Source organism: Calidris pugnax, unplaced genomic scaffold (assembly GCF_001431845.1).
Source record: "Calidris pugnax isolate Ruff unplaced genomic scaffold, ASM143184v1 scaffold8, whole genome shotgun sequence".
NCBI classification, from domain to species: Eukaryota; Metazoa; Chordata; class Aves; order Charadriiformes; family Scolopacidae; genus Calidris; species Calidris pugnax.
Genome location: NW_015090830.1, coordinates 19,007,488 through 19,026,360, shown reverse-complemented (window position 1 = coordinate 19,026,360; position 18,873 = coordinate 19,007,488). Strand labels below are relative to the sequence as shown.

The following is an 18,873-nucleotide window of genomic DNA, read 5'->3' as shown; positions in this document are numbered from 1 at the left end:
GTTTAGGATGAGTCTTGAGAAAATAGGAACTGCATATATCACAGTGTAGAGTTCTAGCCATCAGCTGACAGAGCAGACTGGCTTTCCTCAAATTCTTGCAAATGTATTTCTTTTTTTCCCTGAAAAGACTCTTTCTGAAAAGCTAAGCTAGTTTCACACCAACTGAAACCAAGCAGAACCAGTTTGATTTTAGTTTAGGAGGGCAGAATAGTAAGGAGGCTTCAAACCTGACTGAAGCAAAGTTTAGCACTTTGTTTTCAGAACATTTCAGCAGTAAGTTATCCATATAGTTTTTTTCCTATTTTTTAAAATGGCTTTAAAATCACACTTTCCTCTAGAACAACAGAACTTAATTAAGAGAATATCAAAGCCAAACACAAGATCCATGATTCAAAGGCCTCATTTTTCAACAGGCTTTTCTCCTGACATCAAATTTTTTAACCTTTCCCCAGCCACTGGTGATCGGAACTGTAACTTTTCCCAGAAGAAGAGCTGGCACTAAATTTGAAAATGTTTCATTTTGCATGATGGAAAAAAGAAGTAAACCGCTGTGCTTCCTTTGCTGATACTTGCTCAAAGCTTTTTCTATTTATTTCCAGCTTGCTTGCTTCCCTGGCAAAGTGGAAGTCAGAAGCCACCAGGCAGAGTGACCCTCTCACAGACCACTTATCTTCACAGGAAACTGTTTCGGGATTAGGTAAGCCAGAAATCCCCACTTCCTTTTTTTAGAGAAATTACAGTGTCCATTAATTAGAATATGCCTGTTTCATTTTCTTCCACTGCCCTTGTTATAAGAAAAGGAGGAGGCAGGGTACCAAAGGGCACCTACCTTTTGCTGCAGTTACTACGCACGGTTTTTCCATTCTGTCACTTCTCTCCCCATAAATATCAGTTATGATACTTGAATGAAAATAGCATCCTGTTTTCCTTGCAGTTTGTCTGGGGTTGTCTAGGATATTCTGTACAATGAGAAGGTGGGATTTCCAACATTGGTATTTACTGGAAACAATCATCTTCAGCTGAGAGCTTGCTCAGTGTGTGTGTGTGCGCCACCGTGGGCGCCTGGGATCTGTGGAAAATAAACTAGTGGAAACTCAGGTGGAGTAAATTGGCTGGCTTTTGGACCTTGCAACTGACATTGTGCTATGAGAAATTCTGGGAAATAAGCAACCGGGGCCAGCATTGCCCATCTCCAAAGCTGCTGCTGGGAGGGCAGAGAACTCCCTTCCTGTAAAGGGCCGCGGTGCGAGGCCTCCCCAAAAGAGGAGAGTGGTGCAGGGCGGTGAGCAGGGCCCTGGGAGCCAGGGCTGCCTCTCCCAACCTCCTCCTGCAGCTCCCAGGTAGGGAACCTGCCGTCCCTTCCCTTGCAGCAAAGTACACTGTAGCAAAAGGAGGTGCTGATTAGTTGCCTGCCATCTAAATTTCTCTTCCTTAAAATAAAATGCCTCTTTCTGTGCCTCCCCCCCGGCCCAGCCCCTTTTCTTTGGGCTTATCGCCAAGGGCATGGTTTTCTCAAAGGTGATTTGAGAGTTCAGAGTCCTGAAGCGGTCATGTTGGCCCACTGCACGAGAAATACAGCTAAGCAATGAAGGAGCTACAAAATGTTGCATCTTCTATGCAATGTAACATTGACATTTAACTTAGTCCTGGAGCAGCATGAACCATGAAAGAGGCACGAAAGTTGAAAATCGCAGGGAGTCAAGCCTAAAGCAGGGCACAAAGAAGAAAAATGAATTTTTGGGGGGCCATTTAAAAGAGACAGTTTCAACAGAAGATCCATGCAGCTACTGAAATTGTGAGATCCCTGCTGCTGAGCTCATTTGAACCATGTAACCTGTGTGCAGTGGTGTTAACGGTGTGACCAGTTCCATTGACTTCAAAAATAGCTTTAAGCACATGCTCAAGTGCTTGCAGAATGAGGGTCGGATGTGTCTCCTCTCATGGGGTGCCACTACATGGCAGAGCACAGGCTACAGAAGTATTTCAAACATCTCTAGAGTTACTGTTACTAAGGAAGTTTATGTTTCTGGGCTCACAGGTGCATACGGTCACCCTGCTCTGGTCACCTGCCTCTTGTGGAGTGTGCCCCTGGCATATAAAATCCAAAGCTCAGGAGCTTGATTCAGCAGAAGGCATTTGTCTGTTTTTTGGAAGGTTTAATCTTTGTCCAAGGGGCTTCAGGGAATTTTTTTTATTTTTTTTTTTTGCCTCACAGATTTCAGTGAGGCAATAAACTTCGTGACACATACCCTATGGCATAAAACAAACAAAACCAACTCTGCCTTCATAGCAATTATTTTTTAAGTTCTCATTTGGGAGAACCCAGCAACAGGTTTATAGTGGAAACAGAGATTGCAGGAAGGAAAAGGCTAACCCGGAAAGAAGAAAATGTAGAGGTATAAAAGTTAAAGCGTATGGATCTGTTTTTTGAAGGAACTTGTTCAGCAGGTCCAGGAGATCTGAATGCAAAGAGAGGAGCTCAGAGAGTTCAGAGCAGGGAATCAATACCTCAGCTCACCATCAGGGTCCCAAAGGAACTTACTTGCATGTAAATAACTTTTTCTCACAGTACTTCTATGATCCTGGTCTGTTCTGGCCCAGAGAAGCTGCTCAGCTACTCCAGGCTAAAAAGCTGTCATGTTGTGGATGATGACAACATGCAATTGCAAAAATCTGCATTTGTTTAATAGCTAAAAATTGAGGCTGGGACCTTCATAAGAAAAAGCTTAAAACAAGTTACTAGTAAACTGGGCACATCTTGCCTGGATTATGGAGATACCCCAATTAAAGAGTCCCACCGGGCTCTTTTTGCCGTTGGCTGAATTTCCCCTCCCGCTCCCTCTGACCGCAGCTTGGCTCCCTCAGAGGGCTTCCAGGTTTGCCTTTATTGTTCGAACTAATCAACTTGTTTTGATAAAACACGGAACAGGAAAGCGGGGACGCTGAGGCTTTTAGTTTCTGATAGGCACGGTACGGCATTTGTTATTGTGGCCGAAAAAGAGCCGGAGCCCGGCCGCGCTTATCTCGGCCAGCCTTGCCGCAGCCCGCATGCCTCTAGGTGGTGCCTGGCTCCAAAGTTTGATGCCTGGAGCTGGGGAGCAGCAGCCTCCGGCTGGGGTTTGGCCAGCCAGCGGTGCCAACGCTCACATCACCCACCCTGCCCTTCCCGGGGTGGCAGAGGGAGCAAAGCAGGCAGCCCTGCTGAGCCCTTTTTGCCGAAGCGTTGCTAGAAAAGTGTGTTTGCTTTCGGCAAAGGAGCCACAGCTAGAACTAGAGGGATTCCCCCCTCCCTAGGAACAGACACTTCTGCAGCTCATCCGGACCCCACGTACAGACTTCATCCAGAGCTTGACTGAGACACCGTCATTTAAAGCCGCTGTGGGTCAGGCCCCTAATCCCAAAGAAAACCATCAGTTTCTTTGCTTTGAGGCTGCTGAAAAGCCCTGTCATGTAGAGAACTGTTGTCTGTAAGGAGATGTAACCAAGTTTATACCCTTCAAACTGAAGTGTTGGAAGAGAAAAATGAAATGGGCAGGCTTGTGGATCATCAGTGGGAGTCAGTGCCTATTTCTTTCCTGCTCTGCAGCCTATTTGGCTAACTGGGGCTGTGTGAAAAGTCTGTGGGGCAGGAGCAATTCTTGGAAACACCTGTGGTGGAAAGGATGCCTATAGATGGTACAGAGCTGTTCCCTGTCCTCAACTATGAGGAAGGGCAATATTAGGGATTGGAATTGGAAAGATACCCTGAGTTCGTTATGTGTGGAGAAAGAGGTTCTTGGTATTTCTCTTTACATCTTTGAGGTGAGGGACATCCACCAGGGAGGTTCATAGCCTTGGGATGATCATAGCACATATTCTTCATTGTGTCTTCTCCTTTTCCACTATGCAACGAGGAAGTAGAACACACTCTCTATTTTGAAGCAAACTATTTAGTACATGGAGCCATGCAAAGTCCAAATCAGCCCTGACACAGCCGAGACACCCTAATTCCCACCTATCACAGTGCATTCATATATGTCCTCTTCACACCAGAATAACACAGGTCCCTGACTCCTTGGGAAGATAGGATTGGTTTTGGGAAGCTTGCTATAACCTCATCTTGAGAGGAATGACAGTGCCCTGTATTTGGTACTGGGAGGAAGAATTTGCCCTTGGGCTTCTTCCTTGCCCCTACAGGTTTCCATGTACTTTCATTTAAGGAGGGAGCAAACCTGGGACAAAGGAGGAGGTGGTGTCACACCTGGAGGAAGAGTCATCAGGAGAGTTCATCCCTGAAGCAGGACATGCCCAGCGGGTGGAGGGGGAACATCTCTGACATACACTGCTCTCCTGAACAGGATAAAGGATTAGCCCTTGGATTTGTTTTTCAGATGATCCCATGCTAACAGCTTTGGGTAGATTTGGGCTGACTTCTCCACATTGAGTCCTTTGACCTTTTAATCCTTCTGAAACAACCTATTCCTTCCCCACCCCCCCAAACTCCCAATCCCACCAGATTGCCTTTTGTTGTTTTTTCTCCTCAGACATGTTTTGAGAGCTTGCAGCAGCTTTTCTGGTGGACTGAGCAATTAGCTGGCAGTTCTGGCTCCTTCCTCCCAGTGGGCTGTACCTGGGGCTATGCTTATTTCAGGGTGCTACTTGATGAGGGTGTTAGACTTGCAATTTGAAAGTTTTTGAGGGCTAAATCCAAACTTAAGCTTTTATGATAAATAATAAGGAATATGCCTGACTTCTGTTCCCTTCAGAACTTCTTCATCCCTCACCGCAGCTGGCAGACCCAAAGGGTGATGCAGTCCTAAAAGAGGAAGTAAAAAAAACTGACAAAAAGAAAATTACAGCTGGTAACTGAAGCCAGATATAGCTGTGGTGTGGATGGGAGAGAAAGGAAAGGAGAAAGCTGGAGAGGGCCCTGGGGAGGAGATGGCTGTGGAGGTGGTCACATAACAGAGATGAAGTATTTTAAGGACCTGGAGTATAGAGGAGATGCAGAACCTCCTCAAACCACTGCAAGTATAGCCATTAAAAGCTGCATGAGGATGCCTTTTATAGGCCTTGATTCAGCTCACATAATTTTGGGGTCCTGAAGGAAGCAACCCAACTAATGGCACATCCACAGGGAGGTTCAGCTGTCTTCAGCCAGAGGATGAGCACATGCTGTGTTTTTTTCCCAAAGATGGGCAACCTGCTGTCTCCTTGGCTTCCCTTGCCATTGGTGGCTGAAATAAGAGGCTCTTTAAAAGCATTTCATGCTGGTGCAGGAAAGGAATAATTAGTCCATACATATTCTTCTGAGGATAGGTCTTTATGAAGACAGATCAATATGCTTCCTTCTGCAGTTCATCTTCAAACTGGTGTGTGGAGGAAATGCAGAGAATTGTGTGATGCCTTGCTTAAATTCATGAAAGGCTTATAGTTAACTGAGGTCCTTGGGAATTAAAGTCGCCTTTAAATTTAAGTATATGCTCAGTTTTTCTCTCAAGAAAGATGGTTTAAGCATATTTGAATTGGAAAAGTCCTTTTTTTTCCCATCTCTAACAATTGCTATATACAAAAATGAGTGACTTCATGGTAGGCTGACCTCTAGATGGCAAAATATACTGAGGTTTTTTCCTTGGCTCTAGATGAGAAAAGGGTGGCACTCTGGCAGCATTTTGGGCACTGTCAGCTTTTCCCGTTCTCCTCTAGGGAAAGTTTTTTGGAGAGGGAATGCACACAAAGGAGGTTGGAAAGGTGAGGACAGCAGCTGCACAGCTCTGTTTTCAGTGTGTGATGGCGCAAGAGCTAAACGTGGAGGAGGAGGAAGGCAGTGCCCAATCCAACCCAAAACAGGGACATCCACCCAAGGGGACAGAGAGGAGCAGAGTTATCTCAGCAGCTCATCCCACACCCCTGCACAAGGACGCCACTGCCAGACTGGCAAGGGCATGGTTATTTTCCTACACAGCCCAGAAAGTTTGTCCACTTTCCTACTACAAATAAAACTCTGCCAGGGTCACAGTTTCTGAACAGATTACACTCTCACACAGTCCCTTTCTATGTGAGCAACAGCAGTAGCCAGGTCTCACACCCCTTTGCATACCTGTGAAGGAACATGGCACAGATCTGCGGCAGTTACACTGCAGACCTGCTGTAAGACCAAGGTTTTGGGCTTAATCACATGGGATGCATGGGGAAGTAAATTCCATCTGAATGTACAATGTAAAGGAAACAGCTTTTTCACATCTGTCATGCTGTCCAGTGACTTGTCTGATTGAAAAACAAAATGACATACAACATGGAAAAACCTTCATAAAAAGGTCTTAAGACAGGATGCTTTTTGCTCTTTCCAGGCAGTAGGGGAAATAGCCTAATTAATTCTTAAGGATGTCTGCATATGAAAAAAACCTTCTGCAGTCTCTGCACCAAATACAGTTAAATTAAGTGTGGTAAATATCATCCTGAGCACTGTTTGTATTTAAAAAAAAAAAACCCAAACCAAAAGAAAAACAAACCTGAAATTTTGGCAAGTCTTTGAAGCTTGTACATTGAAGTTAAAACTCCATAGGGGTCCTCAGTGGGATCCTGGAGAGTTTGTGTCAATCAGCAGTTGGGAAACCAAAAAGGCACATGAGATTTTGGGTTGAGTCCTGCCCCAAAGGGTTGTCTCACCTTGCTCACCCTCCCCTAGGGCCCAGGTGCTACACTGCATCCCCTTTAAATCTCTCGTGCATCTATTCAAGTCCCCCCTTGTGCATCCTGTTCTGGCCTGGATTTTTTGTAAGGGGAAGGACGTCGTGCTGCCACACTCCCTTTCTGCACGCAGGGACTGCTGTGCTACCAGACCAAAAGCCTCCAGCATCTCCCCAAGGCAGGTTCCTAGGAAACAGTATGAAAATAGGGAAAGTAATAGCTTGAGACACCTCCATGAGTCTGTGACTTGAAGGCTTCCTGAGCCTGAGGTGGTGCTTTTGAGTCCATGGATCCCTATTCCACCGAGTTACCTAGTTTTCTGAAAACAGATGAGCTTTAGCGTTCACAACATCTCATGATGGATTTCCATGGCTCATTTGTGTTTGGTGTGAAGAAAATACATGTTTTGGTTCATTTCAAATCTGCTGCCTGGTCATTGCTTTATGATCCTTGGTTGCTGTCATGAAGGACCGTTATACACCTCCTTCCTGCCACGCAGGGCTTTATAGACTCCTGTCATAGACCCACAGTCATCCCTGTCATCCTGGGGCTGGTTTCCCTTTCTTCTGTGCTGGTCTAAGTCAGAAGTGACATGGTGAAGTCTACAGAGGCTGTACAGGAAGCACTGAAAAAAATATAGCCGTGCAGTTTCTTAATGCAAGTTTTGGTGTACACCTACAATTTGGCCCTAAATCTAACACAAGAGAGTTCCATATGTTACACCGAAATCTATTTGATGCCACTAGTAACAGAGCAATAAATTGCTGATTTTTTTTTTTTTAAACCCTGTCCAGAGGGAAAAGAAAACAGGGACCTGAATGCTAAACCCAGTTTTCAACTTCATCAAGATATTGTTTCTGGCTTGGATATTTTCTGAGCTTCAGTTTTAGAAGTGTTCAAATTTATATCCCAAATGTCCGTGCTCACCCAGAAATTCAATGAATTCAGGGGAAACAACTGGTCTCTGAACAGCTGTTAGTTTGGTTTTGAGTGCTTCAGAGGATCTTATTAAAATAATAAATTTCCATAGGAACTGCTACTGCAGCACTTTTTTCTTTTTCTTTTTTTTCAAGAGGGAAGTTATGCAAGGTCTGCTGGATGATATCAGCACATCTGGACAGCTCAGCAACTGGGGAGTTTTGAGGAAAGAGAAGACAAACAGAGAAGAAACTCGGGGTTTTCTCAGCTTAGGGCAGGTAAGTGGAATCCTGGAGAGAGAACTGCAAACTCTGCCAGCCCCGGGGGGGCCCTGCCTGGCTCTCTGCTGTCCAAAAGGTCACTGAATTTGGCAGCCATCTCAGGCAGCAAATAGCTGCTGATTGCCACAGTGGGAAGCGCAAGGCCAAGCAAATTCATTAGTGATTCCAGCATTAAACGCTTGCTCCATAGCTACGGTTTGTATTTATACTCTCGGGGATCTGGGGAGGGAGGGTTTGTTCCCCCTGTTGCCTAAGTAAGAAGTATTGCACAACGGGCAGGTGCTGGATGCCTTGGAGCAACTTCTGCTCCATCACTGATAGGAAAACCATGGGATGCAGCGCGCAGGCGGAGCGGAGCCTGCTGTGGCTGCTGCACCTTGCGGCTACCACTTTGCAGTTGCATCCTTTCAGTGCCTCCAGGTGCAAGTAAAGCTACTTGCTTTTTAGCTTAGAGCCTTGCAGCACATGTACCTACAACATCCCCGTGAGGTTCACAAGCCTGAGTGATGGTGCATGCCTTAGCCCCTCTGGCCTCTGCTTCTGTAAAAGCAGACCTGTTCATTCAAGCAAAGGTTCCTGGAAGGGCTGCAGAGATTAAAAAAAAACAATTGCTTTGGTTTAAGCTTCTGCACACATCTTCATGATATAACTGTTTTTCAATAGAGGTGCCTCTTAAAAACATAATTAGGGGTCAAATAATAATGGGCAATACATGTCTTCAAATGTAATTAAAAGTACTGATACAAAACTGCCTCTTTCCAGAAAGTTCCTGTGCTTGGCTAAGCTTTCAGGGGCTGGTCATTACTCTCGGCCATAGAGTTACTTAAATCATGTTGATTCATAATCCTCTGCAAGAGAAAAATCAATGCTGGAGTGCTTTGCTTGTGTAACAAGGTACATTAGTGAGCCTGGAGTGACTCTTCAGTGAGATAATATCAAGCAGTTAAAATATGTAGAGAGCGCCTCCTGAATTCATTATGAATCGATTTTCAGCCGTTTAATATTCTTGCTTACAAAGGAATTCCTATGTGACACAATGGCCTTTTTTTCTGCCAGTTCACCTCCTTGTTGGTCTTTGGGCTTGTTTTGTGGTGCTCTCCCAGTGTACTAGGTGTGACAACAATCTGCCCCTTCTTTCTCTGATGGCTTCAGCTGGCTCTTCCTGAAAAAAACAGAAGCTGGCTTCTCCCTTGCCTGTGAGCACACATGCCTGTTACACTTCCTACGTGGTTTTCCAGATAGCTTTCTGGGGATAAAGTGATTTGACAGAATTTGGTAAAACAAATGATTTCACAATCTTGTGAAAGATAAGGAGTTTAGGTGCGAATGATGGTGAGTCATAGTCTCTCTTTAAAGGGTTAACCACATAACTTGGGCCATGTCTGTTTGTGTTGGGCTTTCTCAGTCTGTGCTACCTCTGGAAAAGACTTTTACCAGAGGCACAATAATTTTTTTTGCCAGTATAACTTATTTCAGCAGAATAACCTGTACCTGTAGGCCCGTGCTCTAGAGCTATGTCCACTCCAGGTAGTTTTTCTAGTGTAGTTGCATCATTCACCAGCCACATCTTCTTGCAAACTCTATCCTTCACAACTCCATCAGGAAAAATATATAACATAGGCCTGATCTCTTGTTCTGCTGTGCTCTACCTCAGTCCAGTTTCCTACTAACCAGGGCTTAGGAAGCTTATTCTGCTCACTTTTTTTTGACAAATCAAGTGTGTGCTGAAAATGAGTACCTGATGTACACGTGGCTTGTGTGTGTCCTATGGGATTGGGTCTTAGTTTGCTTATTTATAGATGGTTAAATACAAAAATAGACTAAAGTGTTTGTATGCAAGAAAATGTGTTTAGGATGGGACTGGTAAGCCTCATTTAATCTGTTACTTTAATATTAGTAAATATCTAGGGATTGCAGAAACTAAGGGTTCCAGTGGAAAACGTTTCAACAGCAGATGATGAATCCTGCTAAAACAGTTTTTATACTTCTAATCATAATTAAAATGATTTTAGGCAAAGCTGCTAATATACTGGCAAAGCCACTGTTCCTTCTCTGAGACTGCCAGATGTTTTACTGTCGCTTGAACTGCAGCGTAGCGCAAAGACTGTATCTGTCATTTTGATGAACAATTTGTTGTATTTTCTTCTATTCTCCCACCTCCATCTTTACGCCCAGCCATATGCTCCCTCTCCTTGACCTGAGCTATCAGCTTGTAGCTTTACATTCAGACCGTGGCTGCGCAGAAACACCCCCAGCTCCGAGTGGGGAGCCTACTAAAGTCTCTGCTTCTCCTTAGGAGGTGAACCACTGCAGGGGCATGCATCCATCAGGGTGTTTTAATAAGCAATGGTGTTAGATAAGGTTTCCAGCTGGAGAGGAAGGAATGCTGCTTTTCCCACCAGAAAGTGCCTACTCACCCCAGGGGCTAAGTTGTGTCTAAGGTCTAATTCTGCTGACGTTTTCTAACATACCAGCACTCTCCCAGGACGCAGGTGGAGGAAGCATCTTGAGGCTGGGGTCTCTCCTACACTCACAGGCACTTCTTGGAAAAGTCCCAAAACCTTGGAAATTATACATGTGCTCCTCAAAACATGAGGTTTGATCCAGCATCAGTTATTTGCACAGGAAACTACATTCTTCTCTGCAGTTACCAGTATGTGGAAGTTGTTACTCATGCAGACCTCTCCTTTTCTCAGTCAATTTAATGCAGTAGAATTGATGACAACTTACACAAGCAGTCTTCCTGGTACATGGGATTTTTTTTCAAATAAGATACAGAGATGCATCATTTTGGGCCTCTGTTCTTTGGAAACTGCTCATGTACTCCATTCTTAATGAGGAGGCTAGGGAGTTCTTCCCTACCTCTATTTTAATATAAAGAAAATGTTTAAGACAGCCTTTTCCTTTCCAGCGATCCATAAAGCACTGTATTTGCAAATTCATGCCCACGTCAGATTATTTTTATCATTACAATTGGTCTCCCTGTGGAATTTGTTAACATGTTGCTGGCTATTTTCATCCTTCACATGAAAATGAATCTACTGGGTATCACAGAGCTCAGTTATTATGAGTTTTTTTGATGAAAGACTTAAATTGCATCTGAGAAATACAAATTACAGGGCCTAATGTTCCCCCTGAGATTTTAATTTAATACACAAAAGGAGCCACTCACTCCCTACTGAGGTCATTAGATGAAAATATTTTTTCTAGTGAACAGAGTAATTGGGACCAATGGAGCTTGTTTCCCCCACCCCCCTCAAGAAAAAGGATGGGTCAGTTTTGGCTGTCTCAGAAGGTTTATAAGTTTTGTGAGTGATCATGCCTAAGATGAATTTTGCTGTTGTTTCTATACAGAAGAAAAGAGCTTGTGAGAGCTCCTGTTCATGCTGCAGTTGTTGCTCAGGGTAGTGGCCTTTTTCCATTACGGCACGACACTGGAGGAAACTGCTGAGGTCCAGATCCCCATGAGCTCAAGTACTGAAACCATGGTGCCAGCCTCACCCCCCTGCACCACGCGACCCCTTCAGAAGGCAGAAATCCCTCAGAAGATGTAGTGGGTCAGTAAGAAACACCCACTGTCCCAGAGGGCTGCCCATGTCATAGGTCCCTGGAGGGGTTCATGGCCAAGGTAGTTGGCTGCCATCAGACAAAACCATGGAGCCAGTTCCACCCATCTGCTTTTCCATGGTGACTGCTCTGTGGAGATCTGAACTTCAGGGCTGGGCAGTCTAAGGCAGATCCAGCAAAGTCCCCATATACTCGTTTTAACTCCGGCATAAACAAACATGTGCTGAGGTCACCCCCAAGCTATGGCAGTGTGGGAGTCAGAGGGATGTTGGCAGGTCAGGCCACGGGGTCAGGGAAGATGATCCCACCGCAGTCCCCGCTACAGTCCCATTAACCTCAGGGACTCAGCTCCTATACGTGGTTAAAATTTAAACACTTGCATAAGTGGTTTGCTGAACCCGTGCCAGAAAGATCAGTGTCTTGCAGGACTGAGCCCATTAACTCTCGCTCTTTGAGAAGTAGGGGGGAGAACAGACGAGCCAGAAAACTAAACAGCTTTGGACTGTTTGATCCAATGAGAAAGGCAAATTCCAAAGTTGAGGAACCCTCACGTGCTTTGTTAAAAAAAAACAAACAAAACAACAAAACCACAAAAAGACAAAGAGTGTTCAGGATTTCTATGCTGCAACTGTACTTGGGGCTGTGGTAACCGTAACTTTGCATGGATGCAGGTTGTTTTTGCACAGCAGAGTGTGCCAAGGCATTATTCATCGTGCTGGTTTGTAGGCACAGACTATGTGTATCACTAGTGTGAAATTCAGCGTCTTATTTCTAACTTGAGAAGAACTTTGCAAATACTCATTTTTTTTCTCCATCTCCTATTGAAGAACAAAGCACTCAGGAGAATTGGCAGCTAGGAGGCATGCTCGTTCCCCGTGTGCCACTAAACTTCTTTAACAGAAACAGATGATAACAAGTATACTAAAACCCAGAATAAAAATATGCTTCAAACAAAAGCAATATACTTCCAAAACAAGGCTCTCAACCACACAGGTTTCTCCCAGTGGGGAGAGGCTGCAAGAACAAACAGACGACACTTGTTTGTCGCATCACTTAACTGCACACCTGGAAAGTACTCAGATCTGATGGTGATGGTGATGACACTGTAAGACCCTATGCAGAACAGAAACGCTGCGCTGCAATAAAGGCTTTCACAATGGCATAGATGGAACCATTATTTTTCCCCAGAGTTTTAGGCACTAAATTCTTTCAGGAGCCATTTAATTATTTTGTTTTATTTCTGCTCAATCTGTACAGGAAAGCTTAGTAAAAGGACTGTTCATTTTGACAAGGTTCCTCAGGGAAACCTCGAGACAAAATAGCAGTAATTTCTTCCCCATATAACTCACCAAGAAAAATCGCAGAGGAAATAAAGGGGTAATAATGGAAAGGGGAAGATTATCTTTTAAAAGCAATTGCTTGATACCAATACACAGTGAATGTATTTAATGTCATAAACATAGGTTTACTTAGGGAAGACATGAGGAAATGTCAGGAGCAAAGAGACTCTTATAGCTAAAATGAAATTAAGACTGGCAAGTGTAAGAGGAGAGGAGAGGGAGGGGGGAAGAGATCCCATTAGGGATGGTCTCATGGTCCTGACAAAGACTTAATACTTGGATCCCAGCTGTATCTTTCTTGCAGATGTTGGGCTGCCAAAGCACTAGCTAATCTGGGGGCTTGACTGCCTTTCTTCCTCCTTAGAGGGAGCCAGTTGAGGCAGAGACCTGTATATATAAATACACATATGTCTCTGCTGTGACCTTGCTTACAGAGAGGAGACAGGTTATAAAGTCCTGCTTCCCTGTACTACACCAGGGCTTTATTTCCTTCACTCCGAAATGTCCAGGCTTGCTGATCCCTGAGCTCTTGACCTTAGCAGTCCCACCTTTCTTCCCATCCTCTGGCTACACTCCTGGCTCTGATGACACCTTCCTTCTTCCAGGCACAAGGATGCCGGCATTTCAGGTCTCAGCCTGCCACTAGTGGTCCTCTGCTTGCAAGCCTGTCCCCATGCCCCAGCTGATAGCCTTGTGTTGCTGCCTGGAGGAACTTGACCGGGGGTCCTGCCAAGCCTGGGAGATGCTACCTTCAACTGGTGAAGAGGAAATCCCATCCAGCAGGTATTAGTATCTTTTCTCACAATGGATCTTCCCTTACACCTCTAGCGTCAAGGTGTAATCTATGGTTTCAAACTGGTTAAGAGACCATAGTGCCCATGACTGCAAAGCAGGACTCGGTGTTTTCTCATCTATGCTTGTTCTGATCCTTCAATGAAACTTCAAAGACTCACTCATGTTGCTGAATTTTGCTTAGCAGCAATGAATTGTCCCTTCGACTTGATATACACCCGATTTTATGGTTTGCGATTGACTTGGTGACCGTTCCCCAAGCCTCTCAGTGGCAGTACTTGTAGTGTGGCAAACACATAAATCATGGCAGGTTTCAGGCTTGGACTTTAAGATAGAAACTCTCCCTTAGAAAATGTGTTGAAAATACTCCATTGGGTCCAGCTCTCAGCTGAGGATACTGGTGACAGATTGAGTGCCTTGAGTAATGGCCAGAAGAACGAGCAGTAACGGCTCAGTGTCCAATGCATATGCCTTCAGGTGATGTGTCCTCCCCCCACTCCACACTAGGCAGCCCGCCAGAGACTGAGATCTTAAAAGTAAAATTCAGTCCCATAAATTCATATTCTCATAAATTTTACAGCCACAGGGAGCGTTAGGACTCTCTATCTTTCGTTTAATACAGGGCCAAAGAGTCTCATTCAACAAATTCTGCATCAAGCTCAGAAGTTCTGATTCAGCCATGGAGAAAGTTATCCAAATATTGACATAAGACTGAAAGGAATGGGGAACAGCCCATATTAAACTGTTCTCATATTGGCTATGTATCCTCATTTGCCTTCTATCTTTGTAACATCACATGTCTCACTTAAGCTTCCAGCTTTTGCTTTTTGCGTCTTCTTTGTTCTTTGCCAGATTGAATAAGCCATTTTCTCTCCCTCACCCCCCCCCTCCACAAATCCCTTATTTGGGCTCTTCCTATAATAGCTTCGGTTTCCAAACTATCAACAGCTACACTTCTCTCTATTCTCCTTTGGGCAGGCTACTATTTTGTTGCAAAAAGCTTATTTGTTTTTTATTTCCTACTGGTTTGTTTTACTGTGAGAAGCCCCGGCAAGCTAAAAAAAGAGCATCTTGAAGGAGAGACAGTAGACAGTTAGACTGCATGGGAAGTTTTGCCACATAGGGTTGTTCCTATAGACATGCATTTAGATGCTTAGATTGAACACTGAACTTCAGCTGAGGCTCTGGTGCTTGGCCTCACCTGCACTTGGGTTCCTTGACCCCACTTCTGCCTGGTCATGAACCATTTTGACCTTGACCCCAACCCGTGGGCTGATGTCTTGGTTTGAACTTGGACCTGTCTGTCTGCTGTGGACTTGCCCAGAGATCTGGACTCGGGGCTGTCTCCCTGCTCAGGGCTCTGGGGCTGCACCTCTTGCTCATCCATGGAGCCCCAACCCCACTGGCTCTGATGTCACGCTTGCTTTGCTGTCCCTTGCTGTAAGAAAAATCTGTAGAGCAGGAGGTGTCTGGTTCTATGTAGAGAGTACGTATGGAGGAACAGAGAGAAACTCCTAAGTTTTCTGTGCCCACTGTGCATTGTTGGCACAGTGCTGAGATGCTGCCACCTCCAAAAAACAAAAAAAGCAATTAACTCTCTAAATAGACACTCTGATCCCTCATTTTTCAACATGGAATAAATGTTTCTTTGCTTTGTTTATCCTAATTCCAGTCCTCCATGCAGAATGGTACATGTGCTCTGTTACTCACTGTCTGAAGAGACAACAAAAAAATGAAGTTCAGTGCTGTCATGAGCAATGAGGATATGAACACAAGGGCAGAGTTTTTCCCTGGCATCTTCTTTTACCTTTATGGAGAAATGTATTATACAGGGTTTCAGGATACATGAACCTTGATTAAAAATGCTTTCTAGTCAACATTTACAGTCCAAAGAGGAAGAGAAAGAAGGTGGCAATAAAACTGTTAGAGCAATAGATACCAGACTTCTCTTGGGCTGGTTGCAGCTCATCCTGGGATCTGTTCAAACAAGTAGAAGCACCCCAAAAATCAAGGCTAGGATTTTGCTTTTGCAGATGTTGTTTTTGAAGCAGAAAAGTACTGAGCTGGAATTACTTAGAGCAAATGCTGATCCCGGAGTTATTCTGTACTGACTGGACTACAGGAGCCGTGTTTGGGCATTCAGGCCTGAAGTCATCCCTATTTGGTATTAATTCTCTGCATAGGATTGTTCTCTCTAATACTTTGCAAGGCAGAACTCTTTGTGAAAGAGAAAGCAATTATGAACGGGGCATATATTATATGAAAAGGAATGGAAGAAAAGCCTGGGGCGTGATTGCCTTTACAACAGGCAGCTGCAGGATCCTATATGTAGGCAATAGCAGTATGAAGCTCCCCTCCTTGTGATGCAGCAGATGTGGCTAGCAAAGATTTCGGGGAAGACTCAGCAGCCTGGTAGGTATCAAACAGTGCTGGGGATGGTCTTTTACAATTGTTCTGACTGTCTTCCTCAGGCTCACACTGTGCCAAATATGCATGAATTTCTGCTAGACAGAAGAGATACAAGCAGGAGGAAAGAGAGAAACCAAGTGGAGGCTGCCTCTGTTATTCAGCCCTCCTTGTACAAACGCTGTCTGAGAGACACCAATTTCAGAAGGACAGGAAAAGGGATAGTGATAGGAAATGGGAACAAGCAGGTAGGAAATAGCACTCCGTTAGCAGGAGCAGTGCTCTGTGAGCTCTGGCTGAGCGGACGACAGGCAGCAAAGAGTCCTCAACTAAAAACATTCAAATCAAGCAACCACCAGCTCCCAAGGCATCTGCAATCCTAGACCTGCCTGTCATCACTTTGCCCAAAATCTTCTCCCAGGCGTGGACAACTTAGCTGTCCATGAACCCAAACTGAACTGGATTGATAGCTGCACATGTAGAGCTCAAATCAAAGCTAGAATAAGAGTTGGAGATCTGACTTGACGTTAGTAAGCCATAGATCTTAAACATTAAACTAAGCGTAAAGCAAGTAGCTGAAATCAGGCTGAGCTTGAGAAGGACTCTCACTATCTGTTGTGGCAAAAAATCTGCTTGTCTGTGTGAGCCTCTGTCCTCCCCCTTCTTCCGAGAGAGCCCTGCACTTATGAAAGGTTACTCCATCCAGAGCAGGCTGCCTTCTTGCTCCCCTCTTTCCCTCCTGTACTCTGCCTCTCTGCTTAACAGCTCATCTCACAACCCACACAGCTCCTGGCCTTTAAGCCCATCTTATATCTGATTTCCAGTGCTTTCCCACTGATGGGCATCTGCTCCAGGCTTCTTGCCTTTCCCAGGTGCCCAGCCCATCAACATTAGGGCAACTCCTCACCCCACTGTTCACACCTCCTACAAGTAACTGCAAACTCCTCTCCCAGACCAGGTGACAAACGAGTCCTCCTTCCCCAGCTCTTTATCCTCCCCCTTCCCCTTGCTTCTTTCCTGACATAAGTAACTCCATGTGGTGCTTCTCAAACTGCAAATCTGGTGTCTTTGGAGTCTGAGATTATCCCAAAAATGACTGGAGGAGAGGAAGGCTGTAAAGACTCCTTTTGACTTGCATAAACCAAAAGGACAGCCTTCTCCTTTTCCTCCTGCTGATTTTTAAAATAGGGCTATCAGTTTTCTAGGTAGTCATCCTGCTTGATTTAATGAGCCGTTCTCTTCAAGTACTTTGCATTAACGTGCTTATATATTTGTTTGCCTGGCTGGGTTCCTAACGAAGTGTGCCTTTGGTTCAGGTGCTCCCAGCAGACCGCGGCTCTGACAGGCTGCAGGAAGCGCTCCATTCGTTGCAGCTGCGTCCCCAAATGATGCTCTGCAACTGATTGCTTTTGGGGCAATTGCTCAACTGCTATAAGCAGGAACTTAGACAAATCGGATGTTTTGCTACAGAAGCCATTAACACGGTGCCTCAGAGAGGTTGGAATCGGTCTCATTCGTAGCAGTTTTGTTTCTGTGGTATTAGCTGAGATCCCAGCAGGAGGAGTATTTGAGTGTAGAGGCTAGACTAAGATATCCTGCTAACCTAGGATGTGGCTAGGAAGGCTGATGTTAAAGATACAGGGGGCACTGATAGATTTGGGGGATACCCTGATAAGAATGGGTGGATGGTAAGCTAATTTTATACAGTTTTCATTTTAAACAAGGTCTCCTTGGCAAGCCAACCCTGTCCTTGCCAGAAAGGAGCTGTCTGATCTGGCTTATTGACTCTTCGATGAAGCCTGTTTTCAATGTCAGGCTCATTTCTGTGACTGCTGTTAGAACATCTGCACCTGCAGGGCTTTTCTTCTCTCATTTGCCCCTGTGCTGGGTAAACTTGAGTTTTGACTGAGGTGGCAGCTGCAAGTACGCAGGCAGGGACAGTAAGCCTATCTCTGTACCTACATTGTTGAGAGCTTCCAGTGAAATTGGATTAGCAGTTAAATGTTGTGTGACAAAGCTTGATGTTCCAGGTTTTGTAAATGTTCTCAAGGAAAAAAAAAAAAAATCACTTGTCAAACTCTTTCTGTATCGTTTGGGGACAATTATAGTATCGCCAGATTAATTACAGTATTTCTACAATGCTCTCCTCTGATTCTACTATTAAAACACAGCAGAAATCAGAGTCTGTTTTGACCTTTATTCAGAGCCTCCTGTTAAAGTGACTTTCACAACAGAACCCAATTTGTCACATTTTATTTGTACTTTAATTTTATTATTAACAGATTAATGAAGCTGGTAATGGATTTCCCGATGCTCCCTTTGGAAATGTGAACTGTGTCCCTTCCTTACATCAATCTGCTGTCAGCAGATGAAGTGCCTTTGCAAAATGCTATTAACTGTTACCAGAAGCAATTAGTCAAAGTAGCGAGTCAGCTTCAAAAGGAGAGACTCCAGCTTCCCTCAGTGCGTTCGGAAAAGCGCATTAGTAGGATTTAGTCTTGCCAGCAGACACAAGCTTTAGGCCCTGCAGTAGGTGTCTGGGTTAATGACACGTAGAAATGCAAATGTATCAGAATTTAATTTGCTTGAAGGAGCAATGCCAGGTTAAAAAAAAAAAGTGCTTAAAAAAAATCACTTTCCGGTGTCATTAACAGCAAGCCCCATTGTGCCAGAAATATCCATGCTCTGTTGTAAGATGCCCCCTGTGCTTCAGCCTTAAAAATCCGTGAGTGAAATCCTGGCCCTCCTGAAGGCAGTAGGAGACTGTTCCTCACAGCAGTGAGGCCAGGCTTTGTCTTCATTTTCTGGCCCAAACCATTATTTTAAAAATATTCTCCCTCACCTTCCAAAGCACCAAAGTCCAACCCCTTTCTGGACGGCTCCCTTTTTTATGCAGGTGC

At 44.7% G+C, this 18,873-nt stretch overlaps 1 long non-coding RNA gene across 1 annotated transcript; it reads left to right on the top strand.

The window, feature by feature from the left end:
- Positions 1 to 606: 606 nt before the first annotated feature.
- Positions 607 to 13,495, top strand: LOC106887441. The gene is made up of 3 exons (XR_001411887.1): positions 607 to 697; positions 7,743 to 7,865; positions 13,381 to 13,495. It is a non-coding gene; the product is annotated as an uncharacterized LOC106887441 (long non-coding RNA).
- Positions 13,496 to 18,873: the final 5,378 nt, after the last annotated feature.